The 24,274-nt window shown below is 35.3% G+C and overlaps 1 protein-coding gene across 2 annotated transcripts in view; it reads right to left on the bottom strand.

The window, feature by feature from the left end:
• Positions 1 to 24,274, bottom strand: part of LOC145240059 (synaptotagmin-9-like) — a 403,765-nt gene that overhangs the window by 211,101 nt on the left and 168,390 nt on the right. Inside the window, exon 1 of one of the 2 annotated variants that reach the window (XM_080103681.1) lies at positions 22,434 to 22,622. The exons of the other annotated variant lie outside the window; for it this stretch is intronic. The gene's annotated coding sequence lies outside the window, so the exon portion shown is untranslated. Of the gene's footprint in view, positions 1 to 22,433; positions 22,623 to 24,274 lie in introns of those variants that run through there. 2 annotated transcript variants of the gene reach the window in all.

The following is a 24,274-nucleotide window of genomic DNA, read 5'->3' as shown; positions in this document are numbered from 1 at the left end:
GTTACAGGAAGATAAGGAGGGCTGTATAAAGTGAGAAGAGTGAAATCGAAAAAATACGCCATTTTTTTTTTGTTCATTTTTTTTTGGTCATTTATCTTTTTGCTCATTTTTTTTTGTTCATTTATCTTTTTGTTCATTTTTTTTTGTTCATTTTTTTTTTGTCATTTTTTTTTGGTCATTTTTTTTTTGTTCATTTTTTTTTGTTTATTTATCTTTTTGTTCATTTTTTTTTTGTTCATTTTTTTTTTGGTCATTTTTTTTTTGTTCATTTTTTTTTGTTTATTTATCTTTTTGTTCATTTTTTTTTGTTCATTTTTTTTTGTTCATTTTTTTTTGTTCATTTTTTTTTGTTTATTTATCTTTTTGTTCATTTTTTTTTGTTCATTTTTTTTTGGTCATTTTTTTTTTGTTCATTTTTTTTTGTTTATTTATCTTTTTGTTCATTTTTTTTTGTTCATTTTTTTTTTGTTCATTTATCTTTTTGTTCCTATTGACAAATTCTCTCTTTCACGAAAAAGCACAATAAGACGTCATACTTTAAGAAAGTACACAAAGAAAAATGACGTCAAGGGTTTGAGTTCCATATAGAAACGTTGATTTAATTTGAATAAAATACACATCAAGTGTGCTTGAAAGGAACACGTACATCAAATCTGTTGCCGGGGACGCTGGGAAAAATGGTGGGATCCTTCTACCGCTCCAGAAGATATCTCACTACTGATGCAATTCTCTATCTGCATAAAAGCCAAATACGTCCAAGGATAGAGTACTGCTGTCACATCTGGGCAGGAGCTGCTAAAAACAACCTATCTTGCCTTGACAGAGTACAAAATAGACTTCGTGGTTTGGTGGGGGATGCCCTTTTCTCTTCCCTGCAGCCTCTCTCCCACAGAAGAGACGTTGCGAGCCTGTCATTGTTTTATTGTTATTTCCATGGCAACTGCTCATCTGAGCTCCAATCTGTCATCTCGCCCTCCCTCCTCGCCAATCTTTCACGAGAAACACCCGTCTGGCTGAAACTACTGTCAATAATTTTCCCCACTCTTTATCTGTGCCTAAATCCAAACGTAGATTCCATGAGCAGAGCTTCTTTCTTAGAACTGCACGATTTTGGAACTCTCTTCCGTTCGCCTGTTTCCCACCTGACTACAACTTGGACGTCTTCAAGTCCAACATAAACAAACTCCTGACAAACCGCCCACTTAAGTAAGACACTATCAAAACCCCCAATACTAATGATTACTACAATACTATCTCATTGATTACTGTACATGCAATAACCCTTATCCCTGAGTGGCCTCCGGGCCTTGATAAGTGGTGACCCCAATGTAAAAAAGAAAAAAAAAAGAAGCCAAATCACAACATGATATGAAAATAAATATTTTACTGGTTTAAAATTTATAACAAATATATTTCAGAGCTAAACTCCATCTTCAGGATGTTTCTTTTCTTTCTTGCCATGTCACACACGTTTTAGTTTTTTTTTAAGGCTTGGATTGATTATTTTATTTTACGGCATATCAACCCTTTTCAGGTTATTTAATGCAGAATCGAGTACTTTTAGAAAGAGGTTTTATATTTTAATTTTTCATATGTCCAAATATTTATGCATGGAGTTTGGTTTGGTTGTTTTTATTTTTTACGGCATATCAACCCTTTTCAGGTTATTTAATGCAGAATCGAGTACTTTTAGAAAGAGGTTTTATATTTTAATTTTTCATATGTCCAAATATTTATGCATGGAGTTTGGTTTGGTTGTTTTTATTTTTTACGGCATATCAACCCTTTTCAGGTTATTTAATGCAGAATCGAGTACTTTTAGAAAGAGGTTTTATATTTTAATTTTTCATATGTCCAAATATTTATGCATGGAGTTTGGTTTGGTTGTTTTTATTTTTTACGGCATATCAACCCTTTTCAGGTTATTTAATGCAGAATCGAGTACTTTTAGAAAGAGGTTTTATATTTTAATTTTTCATATGTCCAAATATTTATGCATGGAGTTTGGTTTGGTTGTTTTTATTTTTTACGGCATATCAACCCTTTTCAGGTTATTTAATGCAGAATCGAGTACTTTTAGAAAGAGGTTTTATATTTTAATTTTTCATATGTCCAAATATTTATGCATGGAGTTTGGTTTGGTTGTTTTTATTTTTTACGGCATATCAACCCTTTTTGGGTTATTTAATGCAGAATTGTGTAATCGTTGAAAAGTTTTTATGCTTCAAATTTTTTTATGTCTTCAAATGTTTGTTTTTGGTTTTGTAGAAAAAAAAGAATTTGTTTTGCTTTGCAACTGAATTTTGCAAAAGGAAAAGAAAAAAACAAACAATATCAACGTTTGGAGCATTTTAGGGCAGGAAGCTGGTATCTTTAGACAGCCTGATCTGGTAAAACCCTTTGAGAGGAAACCAGAAAGAAAAGGGAGAGTAAATGTCAATCTCGTTCACAATTTATCTCTCTATCATTCCTTAACTCTGATATTTACTTTAAGCTAATGATACAAGAATAATATTAACTTGTGGGACCTGCGGAAATTCCACAGTGGCATCTTTTATATGTAATACATTACTGCTGGGCATTCTGCGAACGTTTAGCGCGAATAGAGACCCTACGATATTATTGTAGCTATTTACAATGTCTCCCCACAGGACAGAGTTAGACACCAGGGTCGTCTTTTAATGTGGAGAAAAGGTACAAAAATAAAAATTGTCTCAGTCGTGAAGGATTTCTCCTCCACTGAAAGAGAACGAGTAATGGAAGTGCCGCATCTGAAGAACAGATACTACACTTTGAGATATTAAATCTTTTATTCAGGCAAAAAAAGAACATGAACAAAAAACTTAGGCATAAGGCCAACTCAAAAGGGGGGGGGGAAGATGGGGGTCTTTGGTCATCCTTGTCACTCTAGAACTAAACAAAAGTTTCTCTTAGCTAGAATCTTCTTTCACCATAATACCGCATTCGCCCTTTCGTACTTGGGGACGTCCTACTTGGCACCCAATTGTTTAAAACATTTTATTTCCGTGTAAAAACAAAAAAGATAACAATGATGATACGATAATTCATTTGTGTCGAGGGCGGGGGGGGGGAAGAAAAAAAAGTGGTCAGTAGGACCCTCCCAACCTTGTCTAGTTGATAGACCGTCTGTTTCACTTGGTTGTAAAGGAACCTGAGCTCTTGCAGGCCGGTCTCTAAGTGGGGATGCTCTATAGATGGGACGAAATAGAGAAAAGAAAATTTTGTGGGTGAGGGATGGGGAGTTAGTGATTGATTTCTTTCTCTCCAAGATGGGCGAAATTTAGAGCGAGGGGTGAGAAGAAAAAATTGCAGATAGGAGGGGATGGGGATCTTGGAGGCTTCCTACTTGGGGAGGGATGAAGCATTTACTCTGCTAGCTAAGAGGCTGAAAATGTATTATGCTTGACGGAACTGCGCGTTCCACACCTAGGCGGGGAACACGTATTCAAACTTGGCTCCTTTTCGTACACACAGACTTGCTACATGTATCCATCTTCTGTCAAATGCAGATACTACACTTTGATCTTGGCCAAAAGGCCAAAGCCCTTTTGTTAAAACTGTGAAAGTATTTATCTAAGTAATCTGGTTAACGTAGTGTCATAAGGATATTGGAGATAAACTGGAATTAGCAGATATATTCTAAGAGTCTGTGAAATATTTCCAGTGTATTGACGCCCTGCGTGAACAGAAGCCCCACAATATCATTATACCATCTTTAGACAGAACAGATACTACCTTTGGATCCTAGCCAGAAGCTCAAAAAGGTATGTTTTAGTTTTACGTATGGCCCAAAGTGTCATTTATTTTTATTTAATTGTTATTTTTAGATTACGTCTTCGGTGATCGGGAGATCTTATTTATTAAAAAGAAGGATAGAAGATAGCACACTACGAATATTAAATTAGAGTATTTATATATACTAACTAGCAGGACCTGTGGAAATTCCACAGAGGACTCATTCATATGTAATACATTGATGTTGGCATTCTGTAGATGTTCAGTGTAAATGGAGACGCTCTGATATGATTGTACCTATTTACAATGCCTCCCCACGGGACAGAGTTAGACACCAGGGTCATTTTTTAACGTGGAGAAAAGGTACAAAAATAAAAAATTGTCTCAGTCGTGAAGGACTGATCCTCCACCGAAAGAGAACAAGAAATGGAAGTGCAGCATCTGAAGAACAGATACAACCCCAACCCGCCCTGATATTATTGTAGCTCTTTTGTTAAAACTACAAAATTATTTATCTAAGCTAGCAGGGACGCCCAGCATAGTTCGGTCGTAAAATACGTTTAAATATGATATTTTAATTCTTGCAGATTTCCTATATATTATTATATAGTTAATGTTCGATTTTTATATATTATGAAGTTGCGATTTTAGAAATAAAAAATATATCCATATGTCTTGGGTGCATAAAACGTTATGAAATATATATAACTTGAGTTCCTTCAGCTATAATCGAAACTGAAACCAAAACTTATGAAGAATTCTTGATAAAATCTCTATATATAAAAGTGAACGTGTCTGTATGTCTGTGTGTGTCTGTGTACATTTCCCAACACAATAACTGTCAATTTTTAGTCTACAGACTCGAAATTTGATATACAGGGTACTGAGATTTGGGAAAATCGATGTGATCGGTTTTTGGCCAGAAATTTGGCGATTAAGGGGTCAAAGTTCAGCGATTTGACCTTTGAGAACTCTACCAAACTCCTCCGACAATTTTGGGTCTATGCACTTGAAATTTTAGATATAGGTTCCTTGGACATGGATCTAACTTAATAACTTGATTTGAGCCCAAAACAATAAATTTTAAGGGGTCAAAGTTTTTTAAAAAATTGACCTCTGCGGTCTCTTCCAAATTACTCAGACAATTTCTGGTCTAAATATTTGAAATTTTACATAAAGGATATTCAGGAGATAGGGCAAGCTTTTTCATCATTTAGTTACCAATATATAAATGTATGTATGTCTGTTTGCATGTCTGCCTTAAACTTTCAATAGAGGCGACGGATTTTACCAAGATCAGTATCGTTTAAAAATTCGACCTTTCATACGACAAATATCGAAAAATTGGCTAAAAATATTAATATCTTCCCCTTCAACTAGGCACTTTTCTACAGGGGGGGTCACTTTTTTTGCCGATATTTTTGTAAGTTATTCCTCCTTTAGATTGTCTAGCCTTAATTTAAAAAATATCGCTTCCGGTTTGGCGGTGGTCGTAACAGCATAAACGTTAGGTTTTACCCAGTTCTTTTCCTCCTTTGCGGTACGGGTTCGAGCCTGCCTTCCTACTACCACTTTTTTTTTTTTGCTCAACATACACATCCAAACACCCGGGAAACGCCGGGCTGAAATGCTAGTTATTTATAAAAAAATAGATTACTGAAATGCCACCAGCTATAATTGAAACCGAAATTTATGAAGAATTCTTGTTAAAATTATTTATTACAAGAAATGGAAGTCTATAACAATTAAACGACTTTCACTCGAATATAAGCCTATTAAGAACAAGAATGCTCACCCTTTAAGAGAGGGGGAGAGGAATGGCAAGAAATAAAGAGAGAGAGAGAGAGGGGTGAGGAAGAGAGAAAGAAAGAAAGAGAAGGCGAAAGAAAGAGAGGGAGTAATTATTTAACCTTTTCTTTAATTCTCTTATGAACTTAGCTATTATTTTTTTTCCACTCTTTTTTTTTTGTACATAAATTGCATGATGAGAGTAATGGAAATAATATTCCGACGAAATAGAGAAATAAAAAAAAAAGGAACAAACCATGTTACGTGTTCATCAACGTTTCGTCTTTATTGCGAGACTTCGCTGGATGAATGAAATTAGGAAAAACAAAACATCAGTACAAATATTTGAAAATATATTTTGGATGTAATGAAATGTATGACCCGGTTTCATTTTAGGAAAAATGAAAAAAAAAAAAAAGTGGGAAATTAAAGTGGGGAGGGGGGGGGGGAACATAGCGTTGTGAAAATCAGTAAGATTTTTTTTCTTTTTTTTTTATAACGTCATATAGCCGTTAATATATTTAAAAAGATATGATGCAATTAATATTCGTTTTGTAAAAAAATATACCCGTTATAATTCAAATATCGAAAAATTGGCCAGAAACATTAATTCCTTCACCCTCAACTAGGCACTTTTCTACAAGGAAAGCCAATATTTTCGAAAGGTATCCCCTTTTTCGATTGACTAGCCTTAATTTAAACCTTCGCCACTTCCATTTTTTTTTTTTTTACGCTCTTTACTTCCTTCGCGGTACGGGTTTGAGCCTGCCTGCTTACGAGCACTTTTTCTTTTTTTTGCTCAACACACACCCGGACAACGCCGGGCACCTAGGCTAGTGTGTGTGTGTGTATATATATATATATATGTTTGTGTAATAATCCACAGACAGACTATTTCACTGTATTACAACTTCAGTGCAGCTAGGCTAGCAACTACCTCAAGCCAGGATCAAAACTCGATCACTGAAAATCGGCACTTCTAGACATTACGTTATTTTGGCTGCTAGGAAGCTCGTGTGTGTGTGTGTGTGTGTGTGTGTGTGTGTGTGTGTGTGTGTGTGAATAAAAACGTTATAAAGTGGATGTTATTTGGTTCCTCAGTTTAAAAAAAAAAATATATATATATATTTAGGCTTTAATTTAAAATCGGAAGAGATCCTTTTGATGGCATCCATATTTGCATCCCTTGACCATATGGAAAGAAAACGTCTTTGTAAGGCTACAGTAAATATAAAGTAATATGGTGTTATGAACATAGCAAAACAAATGCATTGTAATAATTTTCATTTAATCCCGAGCAACGTGGAGTCTTCTTGCTAGTATGAAATGGTTCTGTTGTCAGAGACTCGTGACATTGCCCAAAGGGAGCATGATCTGAACCCAGGAAATGTCTGTACAATTCTAAAATTCTAATTTGCTAAACATGATCCAATTATAATAGTAGAGAATGCCACAAAGAATAGCGAATATTCACGGTCTGCGACACATGCCGAAATAATGTCGATACAAAAAAATTTCAATTAAAAGAAGAAAATCACAGAAAATCTGAAATCACGCAATTATGTTTTCCATGTGGTGGATGGAACGAATGATGTAAGCAAAATGGAGCGTTTTATTATGGATAAGATTTTAAAATTAATCATTTAATATATTTATTTTGCAACATATCAGTGATACAAAATGGTCACGACTGGATGTTTCAAGTGGAAATCCTCTACTCTGCTTGGAATATATAATGAGGCTTTTAATGGAAATTTCCACGGATTAAACTGTATCCATATGAAGATTAATTCTTCAAACTAATACAGATTTTGAATTTTCTGAAAATTTTCAGAGAAAAATTGAGAAAGTATCATATTACTTCATTGGATCGGACTATTGTTTTTATCTTGTTACTGGCTTCATAGTTGGTTTCGTATTTTTGGAGTTGTTTTTGTTTGTTTTTGTTTTTTTTTTTGGTTTTTTTGCCATTGTTTTGTACTTGTGAAAAAAATTTGGTTGACAAAGAGGCGATAACTTTAAAGAATCCAGTAACTTTTCTCTTTTCTTTTCCAAGATGGCGACCAACATACCTGATAAACCAAAGGCTGCATTGACCGAAATGTTGCACAAATATCACTCAAGATGAGAACAATAGTCCGCACCAAAACAAGTAATATAAACGGTCCTCATCTAAAAAAAAAACTGATACAGATTTTGAATTTTCTGAGAAAAATTGAGAAAGTATCACATTACTTACAAGATGAACAGAACGATCTTAAAAAAAACTGAAGAACTCATTTCTGATAACCCCCTCCTCGTTATAATGAATGAGAGGAAAAAAGTATCCGCTCTAAATGTTTTCTTAGACAGAATAAGTATTTTCAGAATGACACTGATGCAAAATAAAATATATTTATGTCAATAGCATAGTGGAATGGATAAACGAAAAGATAGGCTAGCTTAAATCAAGTATCAATATTAGTCGTATTGCCATTTGGGTTTGACTTTAAAAAATCCACAAGATAAATTTATATATTAGCTAAATGATGTATTTAGTTATGCAAAATGGCTTTTTACATTTTTTGCAAGTATTTTCTTTCAACAATATGTGCATTTTTAAAAATCCACAGATGAAAATGTAATACGAAGATTAATTCTTCAGATTTATATGGAATTTGATGCTCTTTCATATTTTTTTCTGAGAAATTTCTGATAATCCCCCCTTATAATGAAGGAGGGAAAAGCTTCTTTTTTAGAAGTGCACACCTGTGGAACTGTTCCGTTTGCCTGTTTCCCACTTGACTACAACTTGGATGTTTTCAAGTCTAACATAAACAAATTCCTGATAACCCCCCACCCCTAAGTAAGACACTTTATCAAATCTCCATTACTAAGGATTACTGCGATATTATCCAATTGATTACTGTACAGCAATAACCCTTATCCCTGAATGGCTTCCGGGCCTTGATAAGTGGTAACTACTATGTAAAAAAAAAGTATTTGCTCTAAATGTTTTAAATGGGATAAGTATTTTCAGAATGATGGGGTCACTGTCGTGTGTATTTTACTAACTTAAGTCTTTTTTAAATATATGTTCCAAACTTTGGTTGCAAATATTCCGACACAAATGCTCCATTATAGTCAGGATAACAAAATAGAGAAGACACGATATTGGTAATAATCCGTTTGTTGTTTAATCCAATGTTGCACATGGGGATTAGCAGAAAGGATTAAATGCACAAACAATAGCTTGATAGATTATCGTGTTCGATATTTGATGTTGTTGAGGATATTTACAAAGACTAGTCTTGCAGAGAAAAGGAGAGAAAGAACGTTGGAAAAGAGAAGGGGAAATAAAGGAGGGATAGAGAGAAAGAAAGAGATAGAGAAACCTTATTGTTATAAAGTTCTTATGTTAAAACCCGTTTTACATGCTGGCAAGTGTTTGACAGCTTTAAGAAATTGACTTCCAAACTAATTTATCTCTGGTCAGGTCTTTATTTATCCTTCTTTAAAATAAAACTACTTGATCAATTCCATGCTATTTTCTTTCTGTCACGTGTATGCGCATTACTTTTTTTTACTTTTTGTTTTTTCTTGTTGGACTCAAACAATGCCGATTCAGGAGAGGTGTTAGGGTTAGATATTGCGCAACCCCTGCCTCACAATTACGCACGTAGCTGCCCCTTCAGGGAGTATCCTTTGTCTTTTGAAACTGAATGGAGCCAAGAGAAGGGGTGAATATGAACAAGCACCTAAGAAATACCTCAGATCGTCTCTAGCTCCTTTAATGGAGAAAGATTTAAGGATAACAAAGAAAGTACATTTAAAAGTTACTGTTATATTTGTGATTTCCCCTTGTTAATAAATTTTGTGAAGTGTTTTTAAGTAATATTTTAATACACGGAGTGTGAAGGAAAATTACAAACTGAATAAATTTGAACTTGATAAATATATGTAAAAAATATTTTTTTCAAGTTTTTTTTTTTTTTTAATCCACGGAAATTTAAATGTTATTACTCTTCTACCCATCTGAAAAAGTTTCAATGGTTTTACTCACTTTTAAACGTTTAATCGGTTCGAAAAATCCAGTATCTAGCGCAAGAAAAATGGCGGCGAATTGGCTCCTAAAATTCAATGTTTTGATAATTGATAAACTAAAAAAAATTATACAACTCACTGTTGATTCTTAGGTCGCTGGACAACTAAGACAGATTTAACTTGGTTACCATGAAGTGATAACCCAATAAGTATTCTGACCATTTTGTCAAATAACATGTTTTATCGTTATTTTCATGGCAGGTGCTCGTCTGAACTCCAATCCCTGGTCCCCCCCTCGCCAATATTTCACGAAAAACACCCGTCTAGCTGAATCCACTGTGAAAAATTTCCCCCACTCTATATCTGTGCCCAAATCAAAACGCGGATTCCATGAACAAAGCTTCTTTCTTAGAACTGCACGCCTGTAGAACTCTGTTCCGTCTGCCTGCTTCCCTCCGGACTACAACTTGGATGTCTTCAAGTCTAATGTTAACAAATTCCTAATGAACCGCCCCCTTAAGTAAACACTTCATCAAATCTCCACACTAACGTAATGTACTTGCAATAACCCTTATCCCTGAGTGGCTTCCGGGCCTTGATAAGTGGTGATCACTGTAAAAAAAAAAAAAAAAAAAAAAAAAAATACCATTTTCTGTTGTACACATTTAATGCCAAGTATTTTCCGCCATCCACTAAAAGTGGAAGTTTATGAAAAATAACCCCTAGTTAACATATAGTCTGGTTGGGGGAGATAATATACAGGGTGAAATGATAAAATTGTCACCCTAGAAAAAAACCACATGATTCCATTTCCGTTTATTGAAAACAGGTTTTCTTTTTTTTTTTGTTGCAGACCATCTACTGGTTGGCCAGTTTTGTTCAAATCCCAAGAGTGATAGGAGCCTTCCATCATGTCTGAAAGTGACACAATGTTCAACGAGCGAGATCGGAGATGCACCACTGTACAACTCATGCTCTCTACCGATCCAAGTTATGACAACAGGAGCATTACCAGCACCCTCAAAATGCAAATCCGGATGGTTCAATGTTTGACACATCAAACCACTCGCAGTCATGGTCTTTGGTGTGGTTTCAAGTGAGGGCCACATCATACCACCTCACATGTTCGAAGTCAACTTGAAAGTCAACACCAAAGTGTACCTAAATGTGCTGAAGAGTGTGGTGATCCCCTGGTGCAATCAGGTGGCCGCTAGCAGATCCTAGGTGTGGCAGCAGGACTCGGTGCCAATTGACAAGTCCAGAGAGACCCAGGCTTGGCTTTGTACCCTTCTCTCACTGGCCATCCTCCCCTCCCCTGACCTAAAGCCGCTGAACTACTCCATTTGGTCATACATCGAGAACACCAAAGCCAACCTGATCACATCCATCCACCGAGTATTCACCAAACTCCTGCCAGCATTTGTGAAAAAGGCATGCTCTCAGTTCCAAGCAGTGATTGAGACTGAAGGCGGCTGCATTGAATAGATGTCAGCTCTACTACATAATCAATTATTTTTTTTTCAATAAAAGTTTAAAAATAAACCTGTGGTATTGTTTTCTTTAGGGTGACAAATTTATCGTTTTCCCCGGAGCTGGCCACCGGAGGATTAAATCAAAGTTTGGTAGATAACAAGAAAAGAAGATGGAGGAGGAGGACAAGAAGTAGGAGGAAGGGGAAGTCTTCGAGAACACAGAGGTGGATGATAAGTAGGATGAGAAAAGTTGAAGCAAAATAGAAATCAAAAAGGGGAGAAGGGAGAGACTGTATGCTTGTCTTACGTACGTTTGATTTGACAAGCGGAACTTCAAACTGGAAGCATCTCAAACACTTAAAAAGATTTATTGAATAAAATCCAACATTTTGTATAATTTAAAGAATGGATTCTATTATGTATATGAAAAAGAAAAGGTTCGGATCGCAAAACAACGACATTTGCCTTTCACGAGTTTTTGTGTAACGTAACGCCCCCTAATTGCTTTCCTAACGGAATTCCAAAAATTAATTGCAAAACACATTCATTTGTTTACATTTTTCGATACCAATAATCAAGAAAACTCAATTAAAGATGCGTACAGCGTCTAGTGTTTCTAAAGAGTCACTAATTTTATACTGGCCAGATTATTATATGAACGAATATGTTATATAGTCATTTATATAACGAGTGTATAACCATTTACTCGTGTCGTCTAATGTCCATGTGTTTACGTATACAACATTTATGACGCTGTTTCTATGATCGTCTAGTGTTTGGACGTGTCGACCCATTAACAAATACACTTTAACAATGGGCATACGACATTTACAACAGACCTTACAACAAAAAGAGGCAGATAACAATTCTCCGGGGGGGGGTAACATTTAGCCAATCAAGCTAAAAACAGCCTATCCTGCCTTGACAGAGTACAAAATAGACTTCGTGGTTTAGTGGGGGGTGCCCTTTTCTCTTCCCTGCAACCTCTCTCCCACAGAAGAGACGTTGTGAGCCTGTATTTGTTTTATCGTTATTTCCATGGCAGGTGCTCGACTGAGCTCCAATCCCTCGTCCCCCCTCGCCAATCCCGTCTGGCTGAAACTACTGTCAATAATTTTCCCCACTCTTTATCTGTGCCTAAATCTAAACGTAGATTCCATGAGCAAAGCTTCTTTCTTAGAACTGCACGCCAGTGGAACTCTCTGCTGCTTGCCTGTTTCTCACCTGACTACAACTTGGATGTCTTCAAATCCAACATAAACAAACTCCTGACAAACCGCCCCCATAAGTAAGACACTATCAAAACTCCCAATACTAACTATTACTACAATACTATCTCATTGATTACTGTAAGCAATAACCTTTATCCCTGAGTGGCCTTGATAAGTGGTGACCCCCATGTAAAAAAAAAACAAAAATAAAAACATACCTTGTCCATCTCTGGCCTTAGTTTCATGGAAAGGTGTAAAGAAAATTTATTCCGAGGAATCAATAAATCTCGGGTTGTATTTCAGCAACTTTATTACAGAGGTTTCCCCATTAGAAAGTTGCATGCTGGTCCTACATTCCTTACAGCGACGACCAAACTAACTAAAAACTTTAATGTTACGTGTATTAATGACGTAATGAAAGAAATATAGATTTTAAAACATGTAAAGATCATCTGATGTTTTTACATAATCTATAATGTTTATATAGAAATTCCTTCATTTGATAGCATTCTAGAGTTGTTGTTAAGAAATACTTCATTCTGAAACACCTATTTTAGCTGAGGTTCCATTTAAACTTATGAAACACAATAATTGACTAGTTTACTCTCTGGCGTTGCCCTGGAACCAACAGCATAATAAACTCAATATCGCTTGATTTTAATAACTAGGAAGAAACAAATTATATTTCACGGGATCCTAGCTTTACCCAGAATAGTTGTGTGGACACATCTAAGAAGATTGCATGGTGTTGAACATTTTCTCATTAATATCTGATTTTATTTTTTTAATTAGATGCGATAGAAAAAGGAGACCTTGTATAGAATTCAGAAGTAAGCGTAAATGTTCATTGCTTGAGCATAGCACACATCGCTCTGAGTCCTTTTAGAAACCATCCTGGCTTAAGTAGTAACTTTGCTAGATGAGAGAGGCATTACACTTTTTTTTCGGAATAAGAATTCCTCCAAGATGTCCACTACACGCTTTATTTTAGTCCGTGTTACCTTCCCTTTGGAAGGACACCAATTGTAACCAAAAGAGCCTATGGTGCAGTGTATAGAGGCGTTGATGTTCCAGGTGAGCATTGACTTAATATAGAGGTTTCATCCTACTCAAGAAGGCTAGAGGGTTAGTTGGCTAAAATTGTGGTGAGACAACTATGGAAGGCAGTAATTACTGGGGATACCGTTACAAAACCCAGCAAAAGTAACAGAAATCTGCAAAATAGAAGTAACCCAGAGAACATTCACCAGCAAAATATGTGGAGTAGACCAAATGAATTACTGGGAGAGGCTGAAGAAGCTGCAATCGTATTCACTACAACGCCAAAGAGAATGGTACATTATCATCTACATATGGAAAATCTTGGAAGCAAGGGTCCCAAACACAACAATAGTAGAAATAAAAACCACACGTGGGACTACAGAGGATAATGTCCCTAATCCACCACAGCTTCAGAGTTTTTTTACAAGAACATTCAATTTCAGCCGCAATAAGAAATATAAAGAGAGTGTCCCTCGACACTTTCAAGAAACAACTGGACATCTGGCTGGAAAAGATACCTGACCAGCCACCAACACCAGGCTACACTAGTCTCAACCTCAATTGTATAGTGGACTGGACCTTTGTATGAAGTGGACAGCCTGGATGTAGTGGAGCTCCAACTCAGCTGTGTTAATAACCGATGGAATAACACAAACTACACTCCTATCTTGTCACGGTTAACCACCTGAAGAAGGCCAGATGAGTTGGCCGAAACAACAATAAAGATGAGGATAACAGTCCGCAAAAGAACGAATGCACAAATTATGAAGCCTCGTTGCAAAGGATTTAAAAAAATAAAATAAAATTTAAAACATAACACTATTCGTTAATTCGTAAAACTTTTTTTTACCTATTTTTGTAAATAAGTTATTGCTCTGTTTTATTGTTATCTCAAAAACTGAGTGTCCCCTTTTTTTTCTCGAGAACTGGATATTTTCATAAACTAAAATACAAACCTTTGTCTAACTGCAAGGCAAGGTTTCAAAAGCAAACGAAAAGGAGACCCAACTCTGGAAGATGTTCTTTTAAACAAGGCAGTAGCTCATTGGTTACAAGAAAATCAAAAGGAAAAGTCAGGGGCAATATTTGATGCCTTTAATTCCCACCTCTCATGATGAGGACTAGGTTTTTGTTCTCTCAGGGCCCAATTTCTTTGTTTGAATAGGGTACAATTCTGGGAGACAATTCTTCCAGGTATTGCCCCCCTCCTTCTTTGAAAAAGTTGTACCCTCCCCCATGTGTTAAACTGACTGTTAAGTCTACTATCAGATCATGTATGGAATACGGTTGTCATATTTGTCATGTGTGTACGCACCTCGTTTAAGATGAAGAAATGTATCTAATTTTATTGGCCCACCCTTTCTTCTCTGCAACTTCTCACAGACGTGATGTTGCTAGTCTTTTCTATAAATACTATTGTATTGCATGTGATCTTCAGAATTGTCTGATCTATTTCCGGCTTCCTTTGTTCCAGCTCTTTCGACTCATTGGTCTAATGGTCTCCATCAATTCATTGTTTTAATACCACATTGTAATACAACTTATTATTGCAGAAGCTTCTTTCTGAGAATTGCAATGGTGTGGAACTTCCTTCCTGCTCACTGTTTTCCTTCTAGATATGACCTTAATCATTTTAATAATCATCTTCCGCTCTTGTTAGCTCTTTACATTCTCTCGATACCAAAATCCATAGTGTTCTGTGTAGTTCTAGAAGGTCCACCTTCCCACGCTTTGCCTTCTCTCTGAGAAGGGTTTAGTTTATTGCTAATCGCCTGAGAATACTCTACCGGGGAATGTTAACAAAGCTGTCCAGACATTTTTGTGCAGGTCAGTTCTCAGGGGGGGGGGTATTGATTCTTCAGACCCACTTTCCGACACTTGTAGCACATCTCTCACTGCAAGAGATAATTAAAGTCCATCAAGTGGCTTCATATACTGTCTGGAACGAAAAGAAAATATGGAAAGCACACATCACATCTCTTGTGTAGATTGAGGGGGGGGGGGTAACCAAGCAACTGCAATCCTTTTATGAACCCGTTTGAGGCATTAGCCATCCTCATATATTAAAGTGGTTAGAGATGTGGAGGGATTAAATACCTATGTATTTGTTTATCACTAAAAAGATAACGTTGTCCTTATATCACCTCACAGATTTGAAAATCAATTTGATTCATTTTATAAGTCACTTTTAATAGCATTTTATTATTTACAACAGATGTAAGCAAAAAAGCGGATTTTTGCAGCTTGTATGAACATATTGACATAAATGTTGGCCAGCAGCAGCTGATGCATTGTTTATTTGCCAACTGCACAGCTGTCTAATTGGCCAGACTGAGATTATATATATATATATATATATATATATATATATTATAGTCATCCACATACAGTACTGTTTCGTGGTTTCACAGCTCATCAGTGCGGCTAGACAAGCAACTACCCCAAGTCTGGATTGAAACCCGATCGCCCAAACGACCGTCGGAGCTTCTGTTGCGCTAATCGGCTGCTGCTATGCAGGCAGTGAATTAACAATGTTTTGACATTGTTAAAATACCTAAGCTCAATTTGTTTACACAAAGAGCATCGCTTTATACGCTAATGGTAATTTGTATATCACTTCCCAATATGCTCAACCTAAGATAGGGAGCATTATATATATATATATATATATATATATATATATGGGAATCAAACTTGGAGTCTAAAGAGGAGAGTTTATTTTAATGTATTAGTAAATGTATTAATACTATTAAAAGAAACCAGTGCTCATTATACTGTAGATATATAATAAGCTCAATAGGTATAGATATCCTAGAGCTATATAAATATTGAGTAAAAAGATTCATAATTTTGAATTAAAAATCAGTTTCAAAATAGAAAACAAACACAATCCAATAGATTGTACGATCGTTCCAGAAACGATGTTCATTTTATTTAAATTAACAATAAATATTGACAATAATTTGGCAAAAAATGTGTTCTGTAATAACAAAGACAAAAATAACAGCATGCCAGAGAATAGACTTACTCAAATTGAAACAGATTTTATAATGGAGATAAAAAAAATGAATATCTGCCTTACACACGACTAAAATGTTAGCTTTATTTTGGTGTCTTTAACTGCCCCCCCCCCATTTTTGCTGATGAGGAGACGGTTATTAAAAGGACAAAATGTTTGTCAAATAATTGTCAATATTCATCTACTTAAATGGATATTTGATGAGGTCATTTGCGAGCACCGATCTCATGGGCCAGAGGTTAGAACTGCCGACTATCAACTTGATTATTGTAGGTTCAATCTCTGGCTCTGGAAAGATGCTGGTCTAGCTGCACTGATGAGCTGTAATACAGCGAAACAGTACTGTATGTGGATGACTACACACACACACACATATATATATATATATATATTATATAAAAGGAACTTTCCGTGCATGTGTGTGTGCGCGCGCGCGTGTTCAAATTCGTTCCTTACGGACTCGAAAACACCTGGGTCGATTTTATTAAAATTTCACACAGTGGTAATTTGTGTGCCTGGCGGTGTTCTTAGACAGGTTTTTATATCCGAATGTCTCCGATAAGTAACAATAATCGAAATAATCCAATGAAAGAAGGAACAGGCGATTTTAACCAAAGTTAACACCTTACACAGTCTAACATCACAAGTGTATCTGAAGTTTTATTACCATGCAACCAGAACAGCCCAAAATATAAAATCAACAGTAGGTTCTTTAATATGACAGAGGCGCGTTCGAAATGAATGTTTCTGTTTAGAGCATAATTGAACCATGACTTTTCCATTTTAAACTTTAATTCAAGACATTATTATATTAAAAAATTTTTTTTTTATAAAATGAACAGTAGGTTCTCTACAGTGCAATATAGATTAGACATATTAAAAAAAGTTTCTTATAAAATCAACAGTAGGTTCTCTACAGTGCAATATAGACTAGAATGCATTGTGGATTAACTTACTGCGGAGAGGCATGTGAGCTTTCTTTTGATGCACCGTGATTGGTCCCTAATTAAAGCAGGCAATTAATCGATTTGATTGAAAATGGGCGATTCCACCGTTGGAAAAATCGGACATTTTATGGTATCATTGTGCCTATTTTCCAATGCCGAAAACGATTCTTTAAATTGCCTTTTTTTTTCCGTTCAAAATTTAATTTTCCATTGTTGGTACTACTAATGAAGTAATAAATATTGATTTATAACGATAAATCGTAAGATTCTGCATCTAAAAACAAAAATTTGTACTAGAATTGTCTGTAAGGGCTCGTGGCGTAGAGTACTTGGTAAAATTTAGTTATAAAAGTTACTCTTCTGGAGGCTGAAGGTTCAATCCTCAGTGCGGGTAAAACTCAAAATAGAATTGCAAATTACTTAGGGCTTCTCAGTTGTGACTGACGGAATGGTTGCCTGCTATGCAAGCCTCCCCCCCCCTCGTGGATCAAATAAAGGGTTCCGCGCAGATTTGCGAGTTCGACAAGATACACTTGAAGAAAGTCGGAGGTTAGATCGACCGGAAACGTTGTGAAAATGACGCTCAAAATGAGAACAGTAACCCAAAGAATCCAAATAATATGAATAATAATAAATATTGATTTGAAATTAAAATCTATAGATCGATCCCCCCCCCACAAGGGTATTTTTATATTTGCGAATACATAGTATATTAGATTTTACGGTAATCAAACACAAGAAAAAAAAACAAAAAAAAACACAAAAACAACAACTATAACTGAATATTTACAGGTTTTAAACGAATCGGGAAAAAATATTGAAATCGTCTCATCACTAATATGTGTGTAATATATATATATATATATATATATATATGATATTAATTTTTTTTTTTTTTTCGTGATAGCATCAAAGAGTCTGGTGAGCTTTCATGTTCCTGTTGACAGTCCCCATCGTATGATGGCAAGTAGCGGGCACAGATATACAGGGGCGCAAAACACTTTACAGCAGCCAAGATAGACCAAGCGGGGCTCAAGAGAGCATGTAGGTAACGACAAACCTTTCCACCCAATCATGGCGATCTTTGGATCCGTGATGTGTGTGACCGTCGGGCTCTGTTGTCCAAAGCAGGTCTTGTTAATCAAATGAAAGTACACTATAATAAGAATTCCGTTGCTGTAATTTCATCCAAACCAATGACCGTCTTCAGTGTCATGTTTGTTTAAGGGTGCGCAAGTCGCTGGCAGGACTAAAATGTCATTTTCGGGCACATGAACTTTCAGGGACTAAGGGGTTGGTAATCGTCTGACAAGACGTCACAATCATCATATATATATATATATATATATATATATATATTATATAAGTGAAAGTGTGTGTGTTTCTGTACATTTTCCTATGCAATAACTGTCAATTTTAAGCCTACAGATTCGAAATTTGATATACAGGGTACTGAGATTTGAGAAAATCGATGTGATTGATTTGCGGACAGAAATTTGATAGAGTTCTCAAAGGTCAAATCGTGTAACTTTGACCCCTTAATCGCCAAACTTCTACAATTTTGGGTCTAAACACGTGAAATTTTAGATATATATTCCTTGGACATGGATCTAACTTAATTTATTTGAGCCCTAAACAATAAATTTTAAGGGGTCATAATAGGGGTAAAAGTTAAAAAAGATTGACGTTTTTTTTGTTGTTGTTTTGCTCAGAATACACATCAAAACACCCGGGCAACGCCGGGTGCCCATGCTAGTCTATAATATAAAGCTGAACGTCTGTGTGTGTGTCTGGTTACGAATAGGCTCCTATATGGTTGACTATTATAGAAAACTGATCACATAATGATAGATGTATCGAGACACAGGAATGGGTATGTTTGATCTGGCATAATGATGAATCATTAAAATTGTGGGGTCTGCGTACGCGCCTGGTCCACAAAGTATGGAAATAAAAAATTAAAAAAAAAAAAAACGTTTACAAGTGTTTTTGATATAGATGTACATAATACTTTGATAAGTATGTTTTAACTTAAATAGGGATGGTATAATAAAATTGTGGGGTCTGCGTTCGCGCCTGACCTCCATAGAATGGAAATATGTCACAAAATTTAAGAAGGTTTCTTAATATAGATCCACAGAATATTGTGATGTTTCAGTGTGAACAGGTATGGTATAATAAATTATGGGGTTTATGTATTTTATTTTTACTTTCATCATATTTTGCTTTAGTTTTGATAACCCCCAAATTCGAAGCTATCTCTTTACAACCCTTCCTTTTCATAACCTATCATACTTTCATAAATCAGTCCATTTTCTGCAGGCTGTTTTTAAACCCAGTCAACGACGGGTACTTTTGCTAGTATATATATATATATATATATATATATATATATATATATATGACACAGAGAGCGTGCTCTTAAATGAAAGACGACCAAAGTGTTCACGTACGTATATAAGAGCATAATATTTTATTACAGATAACACTACATACTAATTCGATGGGCCATCTATACTTGCGGTTTTGCAGAAATAATTGAAATCTGGTCTGTTGAGCTATATATATATATATATATATATATATATATATGCGCCATTACATTCAATCACTATAATATTGTAAATAAATCAACATATGCACACACACACATATTAAAAAACATTTTGTATTCCTATCCGTCAACTAAAAAGAAAGGAAAATATATAAACATTTGTTTTTTCACACACACACGTGTGTGTGTGTGTGTGTGTGTGTGTGTGTGTGTGTGTGTGTGTGTGTGAAAAAACAAATGTTTATATATTTTCCTTCTTTCGAACAGTAGTGATAATTCCTGTCTGCTTACGATCTGTTTTTTTTTTTTTCCATTTGTCGGGAAAATGTTCGAACGTTCTGTTCGAGTGTAAAGAGAAATTTGCCATAGTCACGAACGTTTTCGACTTCCATGGGTCGTCTTCAGGCAAGTGATGAATTAAAAAAAATTCAGTGAACATGTGTGTGTGTGTGTCCAAATAAACATTTTACTTATTTGATTATAAATAAAGGTACACCTTTCTCTTCATTATAATAACTATTATATAAACGTCGTTTTTTTTAGCTTTGAATATTCTTAACCTTATATATATATATATATATATATATATATATATATATATATATATATATATGCGCGGAATGTCCGCACTAAAATTCTTGACAATTCCTTATGGGGATGAAACACGGAAGATTCTGTATAGCTTATTTGCCATTTATATTCATAGCTTATTACCTAGCTCTACTCACGAATTGAGCACTATTGAAGTAAATATTGAAAATTGATACATGAAATATTATGTCTCCTCATAACATTTTATGGGAATACGTGAAATATAGACACTGAATCATACCAGCTGTATTTAAGCCGTGCAAGCAACGCATCCGCATCATCGAATGAAGGGTTTAGATAAATAATTCAACACACATTTTAGCTTTATTTTGTTTAAACGTTAATTTCAGTACATATGCAATGACTAACAAGTAATAAGACAACGTGTATGTATAAAGTTACGTATAGGCGAGAAACACCGGGACTCGATAATCTGCCTGATGGTTTTTATTAATTACAGATATGCAATTATAGTTGTGTTGTATAGACAATATTTACTTGCAATGTTTGCTTTCCGGTTCATGCCTTTGTAACTTAAATGCATAGGGATAAGAGGGATGTGGATGTGGGGATAATCCCCCCCACCCACCACACACACACACACACAACCACCAGGTCTCATAGACGAATGTGAATTCCTAGCGCAAAACGGATAAAAGGTGGCAAAAGAAAGAAAGACAAAAACCCAGAGCGCAAAAATCACGTGCGTGTCTTGTGCTCGTGTGTCGGCAGGGAACGAGCACTTGTTTATGGACGTTCCGTGGATGAACTTAGTGTGTTAAACTCCTCGGGCTTAAAAGTGCGTAATGTTATGCCCCTATTTGTATGTGCATTCGATGAATGTGTGCACAGCATAACCGTTTACACGTACGTGGACGCTCATTTCGATGTCGGAGTGGTGGCGTTGAACATAGTTAATGAGTACTTTTAGTTGCGGGGGAGTGGGTGGGTGGAGCGTGATAACCCGGAAACATCTTTTCTCTCTCGCTTTTTATACCCCTTTTGATTATATATATATATATATATATATATATATATATATATATGAGAGAGAGAATTGGATTATTTGATGGTGTAATATTCATAAAAATCTCATTCATGAAAATTAGTTCTCGTTTTTTTTTTTTTTTTTTTTTTTTTTTTCGATATTGTCTGTTTTATGAAGTTGTTTGAATAAACAAAAAAAAAGATAAAGGCACAATATTTTTATTACAGATGGAACATTCTTTGGAAATAATTGGCATTAATTGAATTTTATGCAATCTTGGATTATTTTTTTTAATGCGTTTAAATTTTAAATATCTTACATCTTTAAATGTAAAAAATAAAATAGTTATTTTTTTAAACCAAAGTTCATTTAAAATTAATTAAAAATAATTCAACGTAAAAAAGGGGAAATATTTTTGAGAATAAAATTTGTATAATAGCTTAATGAAGTCATCACAATCAAAATAGAAAGAGTACTTATGCAGAATACGGACCATGCTGTTATTTGTATTATTTATTTTAGATAGGATTTAACTTGAAAATCCTATTTTTAACGTTTACCCAGTTGTTAGGTGAAAGTACAAAGTAGTTTTAAAAAATGTCACGTTAAGAATGAATTTCTAAATAATAACGTTATTTCAGCACGGTCCGTATTCTGCATTAGTATCAAAAGCAAAAACAATTTTGAAAGTGTTTTCTACAAAATAAATAAAACTCCGAACGACTCAACTTCCTGACAATATTATTACGTCATAAGCGTCTGTTGATAAATTATATAAATAAAATAAAAAATGAAGTTATTTTTGTCCCACGTGCCCAGTTGCGTGTTTTGCAACAATGGTAAATTATTTTTAAAGCTGTTCATGAATGCACTGCTCGAATTCAAAGAACGGGGGGGGGGGGGTGATAACATAATATCTCTTAAAATTTACCGTAAAGATATTCGTTTGTTTTCTTAGACGATCATAATTAAGATTGCAATATTTGTCAAACTCAAAAATTTTGCAATTGTCTAGAACACAACAAACCGGAATTGCTACTCACCTTAAATATTAGAGACACTTTTTTTCGTTTTTTTTTTTTTTTTTCTCCTTTGAAATTTAAGTTAAACAACCCAAGCTGTAACGATATGGCAATACAAACGCGCAGGGTCCACCGAGAGAAGGGAAGAGTGATGGAGACGGACGAAAACCGGGGTTTCTTTTTTGCAATCGCGTTGTCCAACTTCCAACCAGAAGATTCTTCGATTTCTTCTTCGTCGTCGTCTAAGTTTTTCTTGTCTGGAAGAATTGCAGACTGGTTGGTCTGGGAGAGGAGGAGAAGGAGGAGGAGAAAGAAAAAGAAGAAAAAGGCAAAACCAATTCCCGTTTCTCAGCAGAAATGCCCGGTTCGGTTCGCTCCTTCCTGCGCTGTTGCTGCATCAGGTGTCACCATACAGATACCAAAAGAAAGCAGAAGGAAGAAAACCAATGCCAGAATCTTGATTCTTCTTTTTTTAGGTCGTTATATTAATTTTTATTAATCTCTCTCTCTCTCTCCTTCCTTCCTTCCTTCCTTCAGCTGACACGATCGGTTCGCAACTTCCAAGCATACAAAGATACGCGTGTTTTTGAAAACGAAAGAGAGAGGGCGGGGATTTCTCCCTGTGTGGGTGAGCAGGGAAGGAATGAGGGTAAAGCACAGGTGCGTGTCAGGGAGGCGAGGCGGTGGAATTATGATCGATTAATGAATGCGTGTTTATATACATGCAGTTTTGATTGTGTATTCATTCATTCCCACCTTCAAACACCCCCACAACCACAACTCATCCAGCTGATTGGTCGCCAATATTTTCTTCCAGTGATTGAGAGAATATAAACATCTATCTAGCTTTCGGGAATTTTAAATATGACTACCCTTGGAGTAAATGTGGTATTATGGTGATTGAAGACTATCTAGGAATAGCTTAGACACTTGTAAGGTGCAGTGGGAAGAATAACCATAGATAACTCTGCTCACACATTTAAATGGCCTTGTCTTATTTTCGATTATTGTATAATTTTCGTAAATTATTAAATTTTTCAACGTATACTATATAAACTGTCCATATATATATATATATATATATATATATATATATATATATATATATATATATATACACATATACTAGCAAAAGTACCCGTCGTAGACTGGGTTCAAAAACAGCCTACAGAAAATGGACTCTGATTTATGAAAGTATGATAGGTTATGAAAAGAAAGGGTTGTAAAGAAATAGCTTCGAATTTGAGGGTATCAAAACCAAAGCAACATATGATGAAAGTAAAAATAAAATAGATAAACCCCATAATTTATCATACCATACCTGTCCACACTGAAACACTTATCACAATATTCTGTGGATCTATATTAAAAAAAAACCTTGTTAAACTTTGTGACATATTCCCATTCTATGGAGTTCAGGCGGGAACGAACACCCCCATAATTTTATTATACCATATTTCTTCAAACTGAAACATCAAAGTATACCTACGCAGGCAGATATGAAAAGTCTTTATTAAAGTTTGTGCTGATTTCCATTCTATGGAGGCCAGGCGTGAATGCAGACCCCACAATTTTATTATACCATCCCTATTTAAGCTAAAACATACTTATCAAAGTATTATGTACATCTGTATCAAAAACACTTGTAAACGTTTTTTTTTTTTAATTCTTAAATTTTTTATTTCCATACTTTGTGGACCAGGCGCGTACGCAGACCCCACAATTTTAATGAATCATCATTATTCCAGATCAGACATACCCATTCCTGTGTCTCGATACATCTTCTATCATTATATATGATCAGTTTTCTATAATAGTCAACCATACAGGCGCCTATTCGTGACCAGACACACAGACGTTCA

The sequence above is a fragment of the Euprymna scolopes genome, chromosome 19 (genome assembly GCF_053919585.1).
Source record: "Euprymna scolopes isolate OS-2025 chromosome 19, ASM5391958v1, whole genome shotgun sequence".
NCBI lineage: Eukaryota > Metazoa > Mollusca > Cephalopoda > Sepiida > Sepiolidae > Euprymna > Euprymna scolopes.
Note: the sequence above shows the minus strand (reverse complement) of the source record. Positions and strands in the feature narration are given on the sequence as shown.